Here is an 18764-nt window from a genome sequence, read left to right as displayed (position 1 = left end):
CAGCACTTCCCCTTCCCTCTCCCTCTCCTTCTTTCCCTCTCCTTCTCTCCCTCCCCCCCCCCTCCCCTCCACTTGATGACTTCACTCTCAGCATTTACAGAGACTTGTTCTCACCATTTTCCCCCTCAGATTTTATGTGCATTTGTGTACTTGTGTGTATGTCACAGCATACCTGTGGCAGTCAGAGGAAATTTTGTAGATCTTTGTTTTCTCCATGGTATGGACCCTGGGAGATAACTCAGCACTCTGAATCAATGAGCTCTTTTGCTGACCTGTGACCATCTTTTCTAACATTGTACTATTTCTCTCACTTGCTGAAGCTCTTACCCTGTTTGGTACAACTTACCTGAATTGTGTCTATTTTGTATTGTCCATCTCTCTTTGCTAGACTCTAAGCTTCCTCAGGGCAGACATTCTAAGCTTATTGCTGGTGTTAGTGCCTAATACCGTGTTGGCACTATTGGGTGTGCTTCATGGTAGTTTTATCGAGTGGTTGGGTGGATGACTGAAGATAAGTAAAGGAGTGCATCCTGGGAACCAAAGAGAATACCATGATAGCTGAAGTCTAATAAGGAAAAGGTGGATGTGAGACCACATAGGGCCATGCTACGAATTTGGGATTTGGGTTTAAGTATAAGAGCAGAGGGAAGTTGTGGGCAAGGTATTGACAAGATGAGATCTGTTCTTTAAAAAGTAATGTGTTGCTTTAGGGAGTTTGGTTTATAGAGAGCAAGAACACAGAGTAGGCATGGGAGGGAACATGTGAGGTTACAGGATTCGGGTCAGCTCCCTCACAGCAAACATATTGTCTCTCCTAGATGTTGACAATGAAGTGTCCATCCCTGGGAAGGGACTGATGGTTATCAGGCTGATTATAATGGTATGCACTTAGGTTTTTATTAGGTTAGCCCGAGATCTCTAAACACAACTGTCCACAGATCTTGCTGACAGTGGAAAGCTGGCAGGGTAGCTTGGCTGTGAAATGCCATTTAACTGGTTTTTTATCTGTGTGTGCTTTCCTTCCCCACAGCAGGATTTGATGACCCAGCTAGGAAGAGTCCAGGCCTTGTTGGCTACTTGCCAAGTAATTCCATGAAAATGTTAAGATTACATTGTTCAGAATTTTCTGTTGCTCACTCACAATGACTGGCTTTTTTTTTTTTTTGGTTTGTTTGTTTGTTTGTTTGTTTCTCTCAAGACAGGGTTTCTTTATGTGGCCCTGGCTGTCCTGGAACTTACTTTGTAGACCAGGCTAGCTTCAGAGATTCTCTTGCCTCTGCCTCCTTAGTCCTGGAATTAAAGATGTGTGCCATCAGCACCTGGCCCCCGAATGGACTTTTTTTTTTTTTTGGTTTTTCAAGACAGGGTTTCTCTGTGTAGCACTGGCTGTCCTGGAACTCAACTCGGTAGACCAGGCTGGCCTCGAACTCAGAAATCCGCCTGTCTCTGCCTCCCAAGTGCTGGCATTAAAGGTGTGCGCCACCACTGCCCGGCCTGAATGGACTTTTAAAGTCCATTTTTGCATTGTTTGTTTGAGACAGGGTCTGGCTATGCAGACAGACCAGACTCAGACTCAGACTTGGACTCAGAGAGATCCACCTGCTTTTTCCTCCCAAGTACTGGCATTAAATGTATATACAACCATACTCAGCATGATTCTGCCTTTTGTTGTTGTTGTTTTGGGGTTTTTTTTTTTGTTTTGTTTGTTTTGGTTTGGTTTGGTTTTTTCGAGACAGGGTTTCTCTGTATAGCTCTGGCTGTCCTGGAACTCACTCTGTAGACCAGGCTGGCCTCAAACTCAGAAATCCGCCTGCCTCTGCCTCCCAAGTTTTTGTTTTGTTTTGTTTTTAATGAAGCCTTTTCTAATGTCTTTGACTTTCAAAGTTTAGTAGCCTGTGATAGGGATATTTTGCCTCCTGACATGTTAGTTGGCAAAGTAATAGAGGCAGTCCTTTGTGAAGGTCACTTTGAAAGAGTACTAGTTGGGCACTTAACATTCTCGACATTCTTACAGAGTGGCACAGGTTTATAGATGTTTTGTGAAGTTCTAAAAATCAAATGGCCTTTAATTAGAAACTAGCAGATATAAAGCTTTGGCTGCAGATAGCAGTAGGGTGTGCACCTGTAGAGAGACTAAGGGTGCTATATAAGGGGGTAGTGCAAGAAGGCTGGGTTACTCACAGGCCAGCTGCTTTGCATCGTCCATTCCCTGTAGATCTACTAGTATGAATGGGGACTTAAGACTTTTGAGGCTAGTTGACTTTTGTGTGGGCCTGATATAGCTTCTGGCTCTCATAATTCAACTGAGTTGAGTTCTCTGTTAATAAGAAAAATAAGAGTTGAGTTGCTCAAGTGTTTTGAACTCATAATCTTGATGTAGTGTGTTTTGTCTCCATTTTTGAAATGTTTCACTATGTGTGTGCCAGGGTTTGGAGGACAGGAAATTAGATGCCATCCTGTGTTGCTCTCTGCTTTATTCCCTGTCGTGTCCTACTAACACACACTCCTACCAGTGCACAGCATACTTGAGGTACAGGTGTGCAAGATCACACCTGGCTAGGTTTGTTTTAGAGGTGGCGGTGGCTTGTTTGGTTGGTTGGTTTTTGAGACAAGGTTTTTCTGTGTAGTTCTGGGTTTCCTGGAACTGCCTCTGAAGACCAGGTTGGCCTCGAACTCACAGAGATCTGCCTGCCTTTGCCTCCCAAGTGCTAGGATTAAAGGCGTGTACTTACCACAGCCTGGCTCACACCTGAGTGTTTAGGTGGGTGCTGGGGATCTGAATTAGGTACTAAATGTTCTTATCCACTGAGCCATCTCCCCAGCCTGAAATGGTTTTCTTTTTATGTTTTAAATACAGCTGGAGAGTCTGTAAGCCTACAGATTGACAAATTATTATCAAATAACCCTCCCCTTCAACAAGCAGACACATAGTCATCTTGTTCTGTGTATTGTATGTGATTCTTCTCTGGGCAGAAAAGTGTCTTCTGTTTAGCTGAATATAATCTATTCTATCTTTCATAATGGCTACAAAAGGGTTAATGTGTCTGATGCAGCATCTTGGTATGGACAAGTTGTATTCCACACCTTGCTAGTGAAGGTTAACAGCAGGAAGGCTTGTTAGGTTATAGGTGGCATCTTAAGCCCCAGACAGACACTTGCATGGAGGCTTTCCCAAGAGGCTATAGAAATAGATATATTCAGACAGGGCAGAGTTGAGGTCTGAGAAGGAAGATACAAGTGATCAGAAGCTGTGGGCCCCAAATCTTCCTTGAATGGCATGGACTGCAGGAAATCACATTAGCCATGCTACCTGTTTTCTCGTAAATTTAACATCATAGCTGTAGTCGCTGGCTTTGCACTTCAGGGTCCTATATCACAGGGCAAGGCATAAGGTCAAAAGGGAAGCTCTGGATTTGTTGACAATGGCAATACAGTGTCTTGCATGCAGCTCTAAAAGATATGTATGTTCTTGGTAATTTGGACTAGGAGAAGAGAAGGTATTCTGAAGGGTAGCCAAATGCATGAGGTCAAGGTGATTTCCTCCTGCAGGTAGGTCAGCTGTTGTTTTGGAAGAGTGGGCTGGGCCTGTTTTCCTTCTTAGTCTGAGGGCTGGAGCAGTGATAAGATGTGACTCACTGATCTTCAAAAAACTTACAGGCCAAGCACTTTCTAAGGAATGGTGGCTGATAAGGAGGAACTAGTTACTATTCTGGTCTGTTATCTAAAGGGAATCAGGAAGCTAGCATTATATAGAAAAGTCTGTTTACTAGATTCCTCATAGGAACACAACTGTTTTCTTATGTTTGGACTTTCCAACAAGAGATATTTTACAGTTTAAAGTTGCTCTTGAAGTGTTGAAGGGTGAACAGGTGCTGTATGAAACAAACAGGCAGGCTCATAAAATCTACCTGTGGTAGAGACAGAGCTTGTTGCTGTAAATCAGTGGTGCTGGCTGGCCTCAAACTCAGGATCCAACTATCTATCTGCCTTAGCTTCCCACAGCTTCAGCAAGTGTGTTCCACCATGCTTTCCCTGAATTATGCCCCGGCCTCAAACCCCTCCCCTCATATCCTTCACTTTCCAGCCATACTGCTTCTAGGATTTTGGTTAATCTCTCCCATGCTGGCTGGGCACAGGATAGCTTCAGATCTGAAGTGACTTCTGGGACTGCCTCTTCTGGTCAACTTCCGGGCCTTACTGGCCGCCAGCCCTCTCTGCCATGTGGGGGTTTTCAGTGAAAGGCAGCAGACTGTTCTTCAGCAGTCCTCTTTAGTTAATCTTGAGAAGAATCTTAGGAATCTTTTCAGATCAAGCCAGTTTCTTCAGATTTTGCTTCTTATTTTTCCGCCCTTTACCCTCAGCCCACTCCCTTGACAGAGAGCCACAGGGTCATTGATTTAAGTATGGGAAGGAAATTACGGCCTTGAGCACAGGCAGAAAGAATCTGGCTTCCAGCACTTCCTGTGAGCCACCACTAAATTACATAGCTGAGGCCCAACAAAGCTTTTCAAAGGAGTGTCCCATACCGCCACCGCCACCGTGTCAGTGATTCCATTGAAGGCAGTTGTTTGTGCACAGCACTTGTTAAAAGCAGGTTGGATTTGGTCTTTACATGGGAAGCAGATTCCCATGAGGGTGAAAGGGCAGGATAGATGTAGGGAGGGAGCAGGAAGATGCCCTTCTTCACTCCAGATCTGCCCTGCTGTGGTTTGTGCAAGCACACTCAGAAGCCTTGGATCCTTAGAGAGTGAAGGCTGGCACCCTTGTATACCAGGGCCCTGGCTAAACTGATACTTCTTCCTCTGTCTCAGTTTGTCTTGTCTGGCTAGACTTCCAGGAAAAGGAAGAGGAGAAAGAATTTGAGGGAATAATGGCAACTAGTTTGACTCCTACCTTTAGGCAGAGTCTTGGGAATTAGACTGCTAGATGTCTGAATATTTAGTGTCTTGTTTTAAAAAACAAAATCATAGAACCTTAAGAGCGTGGGTGCATGTTGTTTTGCAAGGTCTCTAAGAGTCTAGACTGGCCTCTGGGGTTATATGCTTGAGTTTCTTTTCCTCCTGGAATCTATGAGTATAGGTATATGCCACTAAGTCCGGACAGTTTATTTGGGGGTTGAATTTAGGGTTTAGTGCATACTAGCGAAGCATTCTGCCAACTGAACTACATGCCCAGCCTTCTCCCTCCCTCCCTCCCTCCCTCCCTCCCTCCCTCCCATCCATCCATCTGGCTGTGTAGCCCAGGCCTCCCAAATGCTAAGTGTTAGAGTTACCGACGTGTACTACAGTGCCTGGATCTTGCTTTGAAGACCAGGTTGGCCTGGGATTCACATAGTTTTACCTGTCCCCTCTCTAGAATGCTAGGATTAAAGGAGTGTACCACCACAACTGGCAACATTTTTTAAAATGTGGAATCCCAGCATATAAAAGCAAACTAAGCTAGAATGTTCTCTTGAGGTTAAGAGTCGTGATGTGCCACTTCTTGAGCCTGAAGAACTTTCAGCTATATCCTTGGCTCCCCAAAGCATGGCTTCTGCACTTGGAACAGTGAAGACTACTATCACCTGTTTGCCATGACTCTAGCAGGGGCCTAGAGGACAAGGGTCAAGAATATGATAAAGTGGCCTATTAGAGTCCCAGATATGCTTGCTAGCTGTGTGAACTTCGTTTGCATGCCTCTTAGAAAATGATATCAAAAAGTATATAAAGCTTACACAGTCTGAAAGTATGCCTCTGTGTTCTGGCTCAGAAGGAACCCAAAATGGGCTTTTTGCGTTGTGAAAGATGATAACTTAAATAGTAGTGTCCTGTCCTGACCCATCCCATCCGTCTGTCCGTCCATCCGTCTGTCCGTCCATCCGTCCATTCCCTACTCCAGAGTGCGTGCGTGCGTGCGTGCGTGTGTGATACACATGCTGCCTTGGTGCATATGTGGCAGAGTTGGCTGTTTCCATCATGTGAGTTCTAGGAATGGAACTCAGATTGCCAGGCTTAGGCCTAGTAGTAGGTGTCAATCTAGCTGGCCAGATGTTTTTCTGTTTTTGCCAATAATAAAACAAATTCTTTTTCTCAGACAGTCCAGTTTATTTGGGCTGGGATTGCATCTCAGATTATATGTAGAGTGTGTATTTAGCATGCACAAGGCAATGATTTTGAATCCCACCATCAAGCACAATGAAATGAATATACTTGTAAACCCCAGAACTCAGAAGGATCAGCTGTTTCATCCTCAGTCTCCAATTGACTACCACGGTATGAGACCTTGTCTTAAACGAGAAAAAAAAAAACAGAAAGAAAATTTAGCTTTTTAAAATACAATCTTCTGCAGAAGAACAGAGCAAAGCCCCAGTTTAGCAGATTTTGAGATAAGATTAGGCCTAAGGCGCAGTTTGTGCAGATTCCAGTCATTTGTTCATCTCTTTTATCACAGTTGTGTGGGTCTTTTTTTTTTTTTTTTAATTCATGATGCTTTTTTAAACTTCATTTTAAACAAGACAGGTATATACATAATTTTGGGGACCAGAAAATGGCCAAGATGAATATGAGTATTGGTTTTGCCTGTGTAAATTTAAATTAGTTCAAAAGTCCAACTGTTCCCTGTTCAAGTTTGCTGGGTGTAGAAGTTAACTTTGTTCTAGCCTGTGATATTGTTCTTATCTCTTCACTTCAGGCATATTAGATGAAGTAAAAGCCATCCTCCCACCCCCAAAGGTTATGCATTTGATGTAAGTAAGTTACATTACTTGCACAATAGCCCGTTTTAGGACTGGCCAATTATGGAATAATGCAAATGAGTAGTGAGGGATAACTAGAAATAATGGGCTGAAATCCTAATTGTCAGATTGAAATGCTGTCAGGGAAATAGTAAGGTTTACTGCTGGACATAAAATGAGGCTAATATGTTCTTTCCATTTAACAGCAGTGCTTACGTCTTCTGCACTGTGCACAATCTTCTCGCATATCCAGAAACATGAAGAATATTGTATTTTTTGTCTCAGTCCTGGACTCAGGTTATCCTTGAACTTGAGATCCTTTTGCCTCGACTCCCAAATACTGGAGTAAAGAATCTTTTTCCAAAAAGAACTTTGTCCTGGCAAGAAATTTAAAAACCAACAAACAAAAGCCTTACTATATTTTTAAATGTTTAAAAGCAAATGATGAGGGCTGACAAGATGACTAAAGGTGCTTGCCACCAAAGCTTGATGACCTGACTTCAATGCCTGAGATTAGAATGGTAGAAGGAGATGTCTAACTCCCACAAATTACTTACTCAACAACATATATGCATCATGGTATGTATGCCCTCCCCCAATAAAAATGTAATAAAAAGTAATTTTATAGGTTTTATTTTCTGTTTCACACTCTGGATAAAATTGGTCTTAATGTGAGGATAAGGCTCATTTGTTTCATTTGTTTGGTTTTAAGTTGGTAAGGATACCCAAGTGTGCTGTATCAATGGCTAGATAGACTCTGTGATGCCTGGCTTATTCAAATGCTTTCAAATTTGAATTTGCTTAAGTTTTGTGTTACCTTTCATGTGTAGTGCTTGTACAATATATCCTAAATACTGGTCTTTGTTTTCCTTACAATATTTTTGAGGAATATAGGAATCAACAAACTCTTTTGGTCCTTGCACATGTGTCCACGCAGGCCTCCAATACTGAGCAGTGCCTTATGCCATTCACCCAGCCCTGCTTTCTCAGGAGCAGCATCCTCCCAAGTGGGTAGCTGATCATGCTACAGCTTCTGGGACTGTTACAGTTACAGGATGCTGTCCAAGCATCACTAGAACCAGAAGTCTCTTAGAGTCAGCCCTAGGGAGAAGAGTGCCTCTTGTTCCTAAGGGCTCCTTTCCACCTTACTGGGGTAGCCCCACCCTGTGTAGACAGTTAGGAGTCCCAGAAGTGACTCATCTAGACATCATGAATTCTCTGTTATGTCCTTCAGCACAAGCAGCTTCAGTCAGTGTACCACAGCAAGGTAGAGAAAGCCCCCACATTGAATTTGTGTGGTCCAGAGTTTTTATATAAGTCCCTATCAGGCAGCGTGCCTAATTCCAGTTGTACATGTCCACCTAATCCTGCCAGAAAGTGGACTCTACCCTTCTGTTTAACAGTTGGGGGGGGGCAGTGACACAGATTTGCCTAGTGAGATACGCTGTATATCCTATAATACAGTCAGGTGAAAGATTCAGGGCGAATGTAACTTAGTGCCTAGCATGCCCTTTGTTCCCTCTCCAGCACCAGATGGGGGAGAGATACTACTTTCAGCCTGTCAACCCTTTTACAGTCTTATGTTCTCTCAATCTAATTACAGCTTCCTTGGGACTTCACTGTTGTATCTTGGTACTATCATAACGCATCCTGGGAATTTTTCTTCAACAGCTTTTTATTAATTAATCTATCTTTTTTGGGGGGGTGTCTCGCTGTGTAACTCTGACTGGCTCTCAAAATGTATAGACCAGGCTGGCCTCACAGAGACTTGCTGCCTCCTAGGTCCTGGGATTAAAGCTTTATCTGCATTTTTTTTTTTATACATCCAGCAGACCAGCTTTCTGGCAATGTAAACATGTCTCTGAGTAATTTTGCTAACTTTACAAACTTCAGTGATTGAGCACAGTAAGCATATCTGAATCTATATATTGGGAGACTGTGTGGCCACCCAGGAATCAAACTTCTCACTTCCTATTCTTGATTTTCCTTCCCAGACCACATTTCTGTGAACTAGCATCCTAGGAAGTCTGTCTTTGTGTGTCTGTTTCTGTTTCTCTCCCTCCCTCCCTCCCCTTCATCCCTCGATCTATTTATTTTCTGTGTATGAGTGTTTTGCCCTACGTGTATACACACACACCATGAGCATGACTGGTACACACATAGGTCGTCAGAAGAGGTCATGAGATTTCTTAACACTGGAGTTAGGGATCATTGTGAGCCACCTCAGGGTGCTAGGAACCATTACTCAGGTCCTCTGCCAAATCAGTAAGTGCTCTTAATCCAGGAGACAATCTCTATAGTACTCCCCCTGTCCCATCCCCTTCCCCCCTGCTTTTTTTTAAGCAGAGCAAACAGCTTTATTAGGGAAAAGTGAGGGGAAAATAAACTTCTGAGAGGGAAAGGGGCACTGGAGGAAGAATACTTTTTCTCTGTTTTGAGACAGGATGTTATGTATCTGGGCTGGCCTCAATATATAGCCCGAGATGACCTTGAACTCTTGACCTGTCTGTGCTGACTGTGCAAGAACTGCCATGTGCCTCCAAGTCTGACTCTGTAAATCCCTGTTATGACACCAATTCTGAGAATACAGGAATAAATATAAACTTTCTTTTCACTATACTCTGACATCTCAATTCTAACATCAGAAATGTAGAAGATCTTCCCCATCTCTCTGTCCCACACCCTTATTACACACACACCTCTCATCAAGCAAACAGCAGACACCAGTGCGTCCCTCAGACTCAATGCAGTCCTAATACTGTATGTCCCAGGGATCATGCCACCTCTCAGGTTTAGGGGTCAGTCCATCAAGATTCTTCCCCCACTTCCCATGTAAGTCTCAGTGTTCTATTTTACTGTACTCTGACTGTACACCAGTCTACCCCCAGCCCTGGTTAATTTGCTAGTGTGGTCCACAGAGCTCAGGGAAGCACTGTTGATGTTACAAAGCATACAGAGGAGGTGTGGAGAGGGCAGGGTGAATCAGAAGGGATGCAGAGTGGCCACGCGCCTACCCTTCTTGAGCTTCGATGTTGTCAGCTGTATGGAGCTAGCTGAACCCTCTCTGGTTTTATGGGGCTTCAGTAGGTAGGCACGATTAATTAGATCATTGGCTGTTTGTGTTCAGCTCTGTAGAGGCTGGAACTACAGGACTCACTCTGATCCTGCCCTGTTTTTTCCCTGTGAGATGCCTCCCTTCTAAAGCCATCAGCATACAAAAGAACATTTATTTTATTTATTTATTTATTTATTTATTTATTTATTTAATTTATTTATTTGGTTTTTCGAGACAGGGTTTCTCTGTGTAGCCCTGGCTGTCCTGGAACTCACTCGGTAGACCAGGCTGGCCTCGAACTCAGAAATCCACCTGCCTCTGCCTCCCAAGTGCTGGCATTAAAGGCGTGCGCCACCACTGCCTGGCCAAAAGAACATTTATTACTGTGAAGTTTCCAAAGATTTTAGAAGTAAGCCGGGAGACAGGAATAAAATCAACTATATATTTTATAACATAGTAGGTAGGGAACCCAGAGAGATACAATGAACCATCTTCTGATGTTGTCTTTGTTTATTTTTGTCTTATACTTTTATCAGTTAAGCTGGCTAGAATTCTGAAGCTTCCTGGTTTCAGCTGCTGAGGATAAAGTTTAAGGAAGTGCTTTTGCTGAAACAGCCCCCTTCATTGATCATGGGAATCGGATTCTGTCCTCTGAATAATTTGGCTTTAAATTTTTGCTTTAGAACCAGTTTGTAGAATTTGGCTGGCCTCAGAGCTTGAGGATCGTGGTGTTAAGGGTGAAAAAGGGTTGTCTTTACTGAGTGTGGGCTGCCTGGGGTGGCAGGAGCATCATCATAGTCTTGTTACCAACCCTGGAACTCAGGGACCTTTTACTAGGACTCAAGGAAACAAATGGAAAGGGACTGTTGGCAAATACTGTGAACACAGTGTCAGGATCTTTGCTAGATGCTTTTTAAAAACTTAACTTTTTAAGGTCAGAATATTTTCAAAACAGACTTCTGACTTTCCAGTTCTTAATTGAAAGCCTTGTCTTTTCTAGTACTTTGCTGGTTGGGCTTTTTGGAGTCTGCAGAGGGAATAGCATGGCTTCCAGTGTTCATGCACAATGGCCAAAAACAGCCTGTCTGATGATGGTTTCCAGACCAGACAAGTAACACTTAGCCTACTCTTCCTACAAACCCAGAGGATCCATTTCAAAGATCTCTGAATCGCAAGCCCAGTATAGATTCGCTAGCCATGAGAACCTTTCCTTCCCACAGAAGGGAGAGATCAGATCTGTAGCCTATATGAGAGGCAGCAGCCAGCAGGGCTCTCTGCTGCCTGCCAGACTCTTTTCTTCTTTAGTAAACCCATGGTTTCCATACAACACACCCAGATACTATTATTTCAGTTTGTATTTGCTTGAAAGGTGGAATTATAGTTGCCATGCTCAAGTAGGATTTTCTTTTACATGAGATGATTAATTCATTAGAATATGGTAATTTGTTGGGTAAAGAGTTTAGGTGGCAATATTACCAAGAGAAATAGGAGACTGATGGTAAGGCTCAGTTGTTTTCTTGCTTAGTAAAAATGAGCCCTTGATTAGCACTCCATCCCTTGGCTGAGGTGACATATGCTTATAATACCAGTAACTCTGGATTGTTTCAAGGTCATTCTTAGCTACATTGCCACTTTGAAGCCAGTCTGAGACCCTGTCTCAAAAAGTAAAATATCAAGGGAGGCAGATGTCATTTAATTTTTTTTTAGTTTAAGTTTTTTTCTTTCTTTAAAACTTTTATTTTACATGTATGAGTGTTTTACATGCATGTATGTCTGCATCATGTGCCTTTGTGCCTGGTTCCTGCAAAGGTCAGAAGAGAGGAAGGGATTCCCTAAAAGTAGGGTTAGAAATAGGTAGTTATGAACTGCCATCTGGGTGCTGGAAACTGAACCCAAGTCCTCTCTGTAAGACCATTAAGTGCTCTTAATTGCTGAGCTGTCTCTCCAGTCACTGCATTTTCTTATTCAGTACATTGACTCTGTATTGTAGTTAAGTGCTAGATTGAGCTAGACAGGTCATTTCTCAATTATGAAGAGTAGAGTAACATAAAAATTGTTTCTGGGACTCTGCAGAAAAGGGGGAAGCTACCGTAACAGGGACCACCCAGTGGGGACCTTTCTTTTGTACAGTCAGGGGGGCTGTTGGCATGTTGATTTTTGACAAGTCATTTAGTAATGCACTCGTGGTGAGCAAGTGAGTAGAATTAAAGGTATTACTTAAAAATCTCCTTGTAATTCTGATTCTCAGAAACAAGGCACCCTCCATATCTCTTTCAGGTTCAAAAGATTATCACATCTACTTAGTATGCTTGCCTGCTCTGTCTTTAAGTCAGTAGGTTTCATGTGTGGATGACAGCCTTGGACTGTACTTCTGTTTTCATCTCTAGTTTCTCTCTATTCCAAACGAAAAGCAAAGACTACAAATCTTACCTTACTGCCTATTACTATGAAAATGAAAGCATTGTGCTTTTAAAAAGGTTTGCTTGAGTTAAATTCAACAGTTCAGTAGAGCAGAGAATAGTGTTTTTTGTTTTCATTTCAACAACTTTTTAAAAAATTTCATTATTTGTCAATTTCCATACATTCCATATTATACTTTGGTGGTTTTTACCCCATTGTCCACTTTCATTTCTCCCCAACTCCTGTTTGAAACCCTCCCCACTTTCCTATCATTTGTTTACTTAAGGTTGTTTGCATGGGCTTAAGTGGGACATTATTTACTGGAGCATGCCCTACACTACTGAAGAAAACGAATCTATCCCACCAACCAGTAACTGCTAATAGTTCCTCAGAGAAGGGTGGTATCCACCCCTTCTGATTTTTTGTTTTTAATTTTATGTTTTACCTGCATGTATGTGTACTATGTGCATGTGTGCCTGGTTTCCTTGGAGGCCAGAAGGAAGCGTCAGATCCCCTGAAAGAGTTACAGACCATTTTGAGTTGCTCTATGGGTTCTAGAAATAGAACCCAGGTCCTCTAGAAGAACAGTAGATGCTCTTAATCACAGCCATCTGTCCAGCCCCAAGGTTTTGGGAATGTTATTTGTTTGAGACAGTGTCTTCTGTAACCCTGCTGTCTGAACTTGCTTTGTAGCCCAGCCTAGGTCTTGAACACCAACAGCCCTCGTAACTCTACCTTCTGGGAGCTGGGGTTACTGACTGTCACTGAGGGCTGTTGTTGTTTTAATGGTGTTGCAGTTTGAACCCATGGCCTTTCATGTTAGGCAAATACTCTAGCCCTGAGATGTAGACCCACTTCTTTTTTTTTTTTTTTTTTTTTAATTTTTTGAAGACAGGGTCTAATATGCCCAAGCGCACCTTGACCTTGTGTTTCTGCTTAGTCTCCTGAGTACTGGGGTCATAGATGTGCACTGTGACACCTGGTTTGTGCTCCCTGCTTGCTTTTTTAATTTCTTCCTTCTGTGCCACCTACATATATATCTATCTTCTGCCGGCTTCCCTGCATCTGAATAACAGACATTTTACTGGCTGATTATGATTGACACTTCTGAAACTGAGGTTGAAGAGGTTTAGGAGATGCCTTTCCATTGTGCTGCTTACATGTGTTTTCATTCTTTTCCTGACTGGGATGAAGGAAAATGACAGTAGCAAGTGCTGTGTTGTGCTTTTCAAGAGTTAACAGCCCATGAAATGATTTCTTCCTAGCCATAGTTGGTGGCATTTGGAGGTTGTTACATAGTCTCATATTTGGACACTGTAATTTTGATTATGGGTAGAGATTAGAATTCTGTGTCTTGTGGGTTATTTGAGACCAGAGCTCAGAAGCATGTGTTATTATGGATTGTGTGGGGGGGATTATTTGTCAGGGAATATACCTCCAGGCACAGTCCCTGGGCAGTAGTAGTCCATGTACTTTGGGGTAACAGTGCCATTTCTGGTACTGTCTCGGGAATGGTGCAACTTCTTACTCTGGGTGATGAGTTAAAATGTCCTTGAAGAAAAGATGTTCTGGTTTAGTGTAAGTGCTGCACATGCTAGAGACAGTTATAGACATTCTGTGACAAGGTCTGCAGAGCACACGGGTGTTTGCATGATTTTACAGCAGCACAACACTTGTGATAAAGAGTTGAAAATACTAGCTGGGCGGTGGTGGCGCACGCCTTTAATCCCAGCACTTGGGAGGCAGAGGCAGGCGGATTTCTGAGTTCGAGGCCAGCCTGGTCTACAGAGTGAGTTCCAGGACAGCCAGGGCTATACAGAGAAACCCTGTCTCGAAAAACCAAAAAAAAAAAAAGAAAAAGAAAATACTCCTGAAGGGTCTTCCTCGCCAAGGTAGTTGACTTGACTCCTCACAAGATGTTAAGCTTTTAGGCTTTGTATTTAGTTGGTTTTCCTAGTATCAATAGTTCTACAGAATTCAGTGATACAAGGAGTTACTGTTTTTAACCTGTTTTTAAAATACATCTTTATTTACTTATTTGTTTTTATTGTTTAAAATGGGTCTTGTGCTAAGGGTAACCAGGAACTTGCAGCAGTCTGCTGCCTCAGCCTCCTGGGCGCTGAGGTTACAAGAATGAGCCATCATAGAAGTTTGGGTTAGTTTCGTTTATCCTTAGATTTAGCTTATCTGTATGAAAGTGCACTATATGAATGCTAGGGAGTTACTGGTGGTTGTGAGCCATCATGTGGATGCTGAGAACTGAACTCGGGTCCTCTGCAAAAGCAGAAAGTATTTTAACAGCTGAGTCACCTCTCTAGCCCCTGGGTTAATTTTAAAGATGTGTCTTTCCTCTGTTGTCACTCTCTATTCTTGAAAGGACTAGTGCTAGAAAACACTGGGATGGACATTGGATTTTGTTCCCTAGTTGCCCGTTAAGGATTTGTTTCTTACCAGATGTAAGTTTGAGGACACTGAACATCATGAAGGCTTGGACACACCTTCCTCGTTCTCTGTGCTCTCTTTATGGTCTTGTGATCATTAAGTTTAATGGCTCAGCTAAATTTTTTTTAGCTACCTCTTTGAAAAGCTGAACGTGTATGTGGCCAGACACTTAAAAGTTATTTCTTCTAAACTAAGTGTTTGAGACATCTTTAGATTTATAACCAGCTTTGTTTACTGTGTAGTTCAGTCCAATTGAGGAACTAGTAAAACTGCACTATCCAGACATGAAAGCTGAGAGTGCAGTTATACTAAGGAACTTATTAGGTTTCTAAAAAGTAGAAGTTAGCAGGTGTTCAAAAATTAACTATTTCTGTGCCACCTGATTTTCAAGTTTTGGTAACATTTTTGGCTGTGAACATAATTTGGAGTTTAAATTATCAGTTGCAATTCAGACATAGTGGCATATACCAGTCAGAAGGCTGAACAGGAGTTGGAGTTCAAGGCCATCTTGGCTTGTATAGTGAGACCCTGTCTCAAAATAGCAGCAAAACTACATACATATTAGTGGCTGTTCTCTTCAAGGTTGGCTGTTCTTTTCATTTCAGCTTGTTGTAGCTAAGACCATCCTGCCATTTGAAAATTATGACTAAGCAAGGATTGAACAGATGATGGTACATTTTTACTTCAAATTTCATGCAGTCTTTTGTTGTTGTTGTTTCATTTTCCTCTGAGGTTTCTGGGAAGGGATGTGTTATTAGACCTACTGTACAGAGAGCTAAGTCATAGATTACCATTTGCATACTGTGGTCACTTCAAGGAGGACCCTGTTGCTAAGTATGTTTCAAGCTAGGTAACTTTGAGACCTTGTGACCCCTGTCCCTTGGGGTGAGCGCCCTAGTCTTTTGGGGCTTTCATCAGCAGTCCTTCCCCACCTCTGTCACCAATTAAAACAAACTATTTGCACTATAGATCTTGTGCAAGCTTGCTGAGTTTTGTATAGCTCTTTCCTGTCCTGTATTAGAGGGGAGGTAAATGCATTTGAGATATTTACAAGGAGCTCTTCATTTTGTTTATGTGGTAGCCATTTAAGGAAGTAGGGGTGAAGGTTTTCTCTTAGGTGCCCTGCTTGTTCCTGCTGACTTCTGCAGCCTGACTTGAAGCTTGTCATGTATAAGCTGTTCTTACACAATCCTTGAGGTTTCTCTTTTGAAATAGTTTTTACATATTACACCTTAAGTTTCTTTAGAAGTTTTGGTTTTTCAAATTGTCATGAAAAATGTTTAGAAGTGACCCATGACCACTTGAGGGTATCATCTCAGTAGAAAGCAGTGCTCTTTGTTTTGTCTCTTAGAATAAAATGTGGTGTTACCGAGTCCAGTGGCTCACACCTTTAAGAGACTGGGACAGGAAGAACACAAGAGTTCAGGCTTGCCTGTGAAACCCTGTGTCAAAGTAAAAAGCAGACACAGGAGGATTATAGCAAGTTGGAACAATAAAGGGAGGAGGAAGAGGAAGAGAGAGACCCAGGTTATGGCTTATCAGAGAGCTTGCTTCAAATCCACCAGTGAAGAGGCTGGGAGGGGGATGGTTCAGCAGTAGATCATTTACTCAGCATGTCTAAAGCCTTTGGTCCAACCCTTAGCAATACTCAAAAGCAAAACAACAAAAAATGATGTCTAGAGGAATGGTTCTCAACCTTTCTAGTGCTGTGACTCTTCACAGTTCCTCATGTTGTACTGACCCTCGAACGTAACATTTTTGCTGCTACTTCATAAGATGTGATTTTGGTACTGCTGTGAATGGTAAAGTAAATATCTGTGTTTTCCAATGGTCTTAGGCAACAACCACTGTGAAAGGGTTGATCAACCTCTAAAGGGGTCACAACCCACAGGTTGAAAACCTGCTGGTCTAGAGAGGTAACTCGCCAGTTAAAAGCACTTGTTCCTCTTGCAGAGAACCTAAGTTTTTCCCCCCAGTACCCATATGGTTCCTCATAACCATCCACAACTCCATTTCTGGAAAATCCAGCACGCTCTTCTGATCTCCATGGGCATCAGGCATGCAGAGGGTGCACAAACATGCTTACAAACAAAACACTCATATACACAAAGTAAATAATTTTAAAAGTTTAAAGAAAAGATCTATTTTCTTGACACTTCTGTGAAGCACACAAAGCATGAAGTTTATAGAAATGCCAGCTTCCTACCAGGTGCAAATGAGATTCACAAGATTGATTGGTCTGCTTGCTATTTTAGATAGTCTCAGGAGACTGTTTGGCTGTAGGCTTGCCAGTCACACAGTTAAACTTGAGTGTGCAAGTAAGTATCAGTACCACAGAATAGTGGATTCTAGAGGCTCGTGTATACAAAAGTAGCCAAGGGTGGTTTATTTTACTTATTTCAGTTGAAAGGATGCTAAAGACTTTGTTTGACACCATGATAACAGTTTGTTACTGGCTGAAAGTGTTAAAGCTTTTTGGTTTTAACTAAACATTTTAACAATTTGGATTCCTTAAAGTGCCTCCCCTTAGCTCCATTCTTGGATCCTTAGATCCTGACCATGAAAAAACTCTGCATTCGCCAAGCAGTGGTGGCGCACGCCTTTAATCCTAGCACTTGGGAGGCAGAGCTCTGAGTTTGAGGCCAGCCTGGTCTACACAGAGAAACCTTGTCTAGAAAGACCAAAAGAAAGAATGAAAGTAAAAAGGAAGAGAGGAAAGAAAAAGTAAAAAACTAAAGACTGCATTATTTTAAGTTGTTGCTCAGCTTAGTCTCTTGCTGGTTCCCCCAACTAGCCTAACCTTTTCCTTTTTCTTTTCTTTTTCTCCACTGTTGAGGGAGCAGACTTTGATGAGTCCCTTTGTGTAAAATGTTCAACAGGGATCACCTGTGATGTAGCTGCCTAAGTCTAGAGAGCTGGCTTTCAAGCTTTGTAGCTACCTCAGTACTGATCTCTCTAGAAGTATTACAGATGGAGGGACATACACAGTAGCCAACTTGAAAACTTCACAGGCCAGCTCTCATCAGAGGAACTCTTGAGAATTTGTCATTGGTAACAATAAAAACAACACAAGAATATCATATACACTGTCTTAGGCTTCTTATTGCTGTGATGAAACACCATGACCAAAAGCAACTTTTGGGGACTGTTCTACATAACAGTCTGTCATCAAAAGCAGTGAGGGCAGGAACTCAAGCAGGCCAGGAACCTGGAGTAGGGGCTAATGCCGAGGCCTTGGAGGGCTGACACTTACTGGCTTGCTGATCATGATTTGCTTAGCCTGCTTTCTTTTAGAACCCAGGACCACCAACCCAGGGATGGTACCACCCACAATAGGCTGGACCCTCTCACATCAATCACTAATTTAAAAAATTGCTTATAGCAGGATCTTATGGATTTTTCTCAATTGAAGTTCCCTCTTTTCGAGATAACTATAGCTTGTATCAAGTTGACATAAAACTAGCCAGCATACACACTTAATCCAGATTTTATTCCTCTGCAATGATTTTATTTTGAAAGGTTCTCATATGGCCAGTGTTGGCCTGAGACTGGCTTTGGCTATGACCTTGCATAGCCAGATCTTCTGCCCACATATCTCAAGTGTTTATACTTGATTACAGGCAAGCATTACCGCTTCTAGGTTCTGTGGGGTGAGAATCAAGATCAGGGTTTCATTCACACTAGATAAGCATTGTACTAACTGAGCTGTAGCCCTTGTTGGCATTCTTTTGTTTTTGTTTTTGTTTTTGTTTTTTTGAGACAGGGTTTCTCTGTGTGTAGCCCTGGCTGTCCTGGAACTCACTCTGTAGACCAGGCTAGCCTCGAACTCAGAAATCTGCCTGTCTCTGCCTCCCAAGTGCTGGGATTAAAGGCGTGCGCCACCACCGCCCGGCCCTTGTTGGCATTCTTACTCTCTCTAAAACAGATTTTTTCCCCCTGAACATTTACATTCATTTTGCCCTCTTTCCACCCCAAAATACTTTAGTATGACTTCTCTAAAAGTAGGGATACTTTATCTCAGCATAGCCATCCATTTTATATACACTAGTATTGATTGTTTTTTTCTGATTTATTCTTCTTACTCAAGTGTTCTATCACTGAGCTTCATCCTCTCTCCTGCATTGATTTTACTGTGTAAAAGATGTGTAACACAAA

Source organism: Grammomys surdaster, unplaced genomic scaffold (assembly GCF_004785775.1).
Source record: "Grammomys surdaster isolate TR1022 unplaced genomic scaffold, NIH_TR_1.0 354, whole genome shotgun sequence".
NCBI classification, from domain to species: Eukaryota; Metazoa; Chordata; class Mammalia; order Rodentia; family Muridae; genus Grammomys; species Grammomys surdaster.
Note: the sequence above shows the minus strand (reverse complement) of the source record.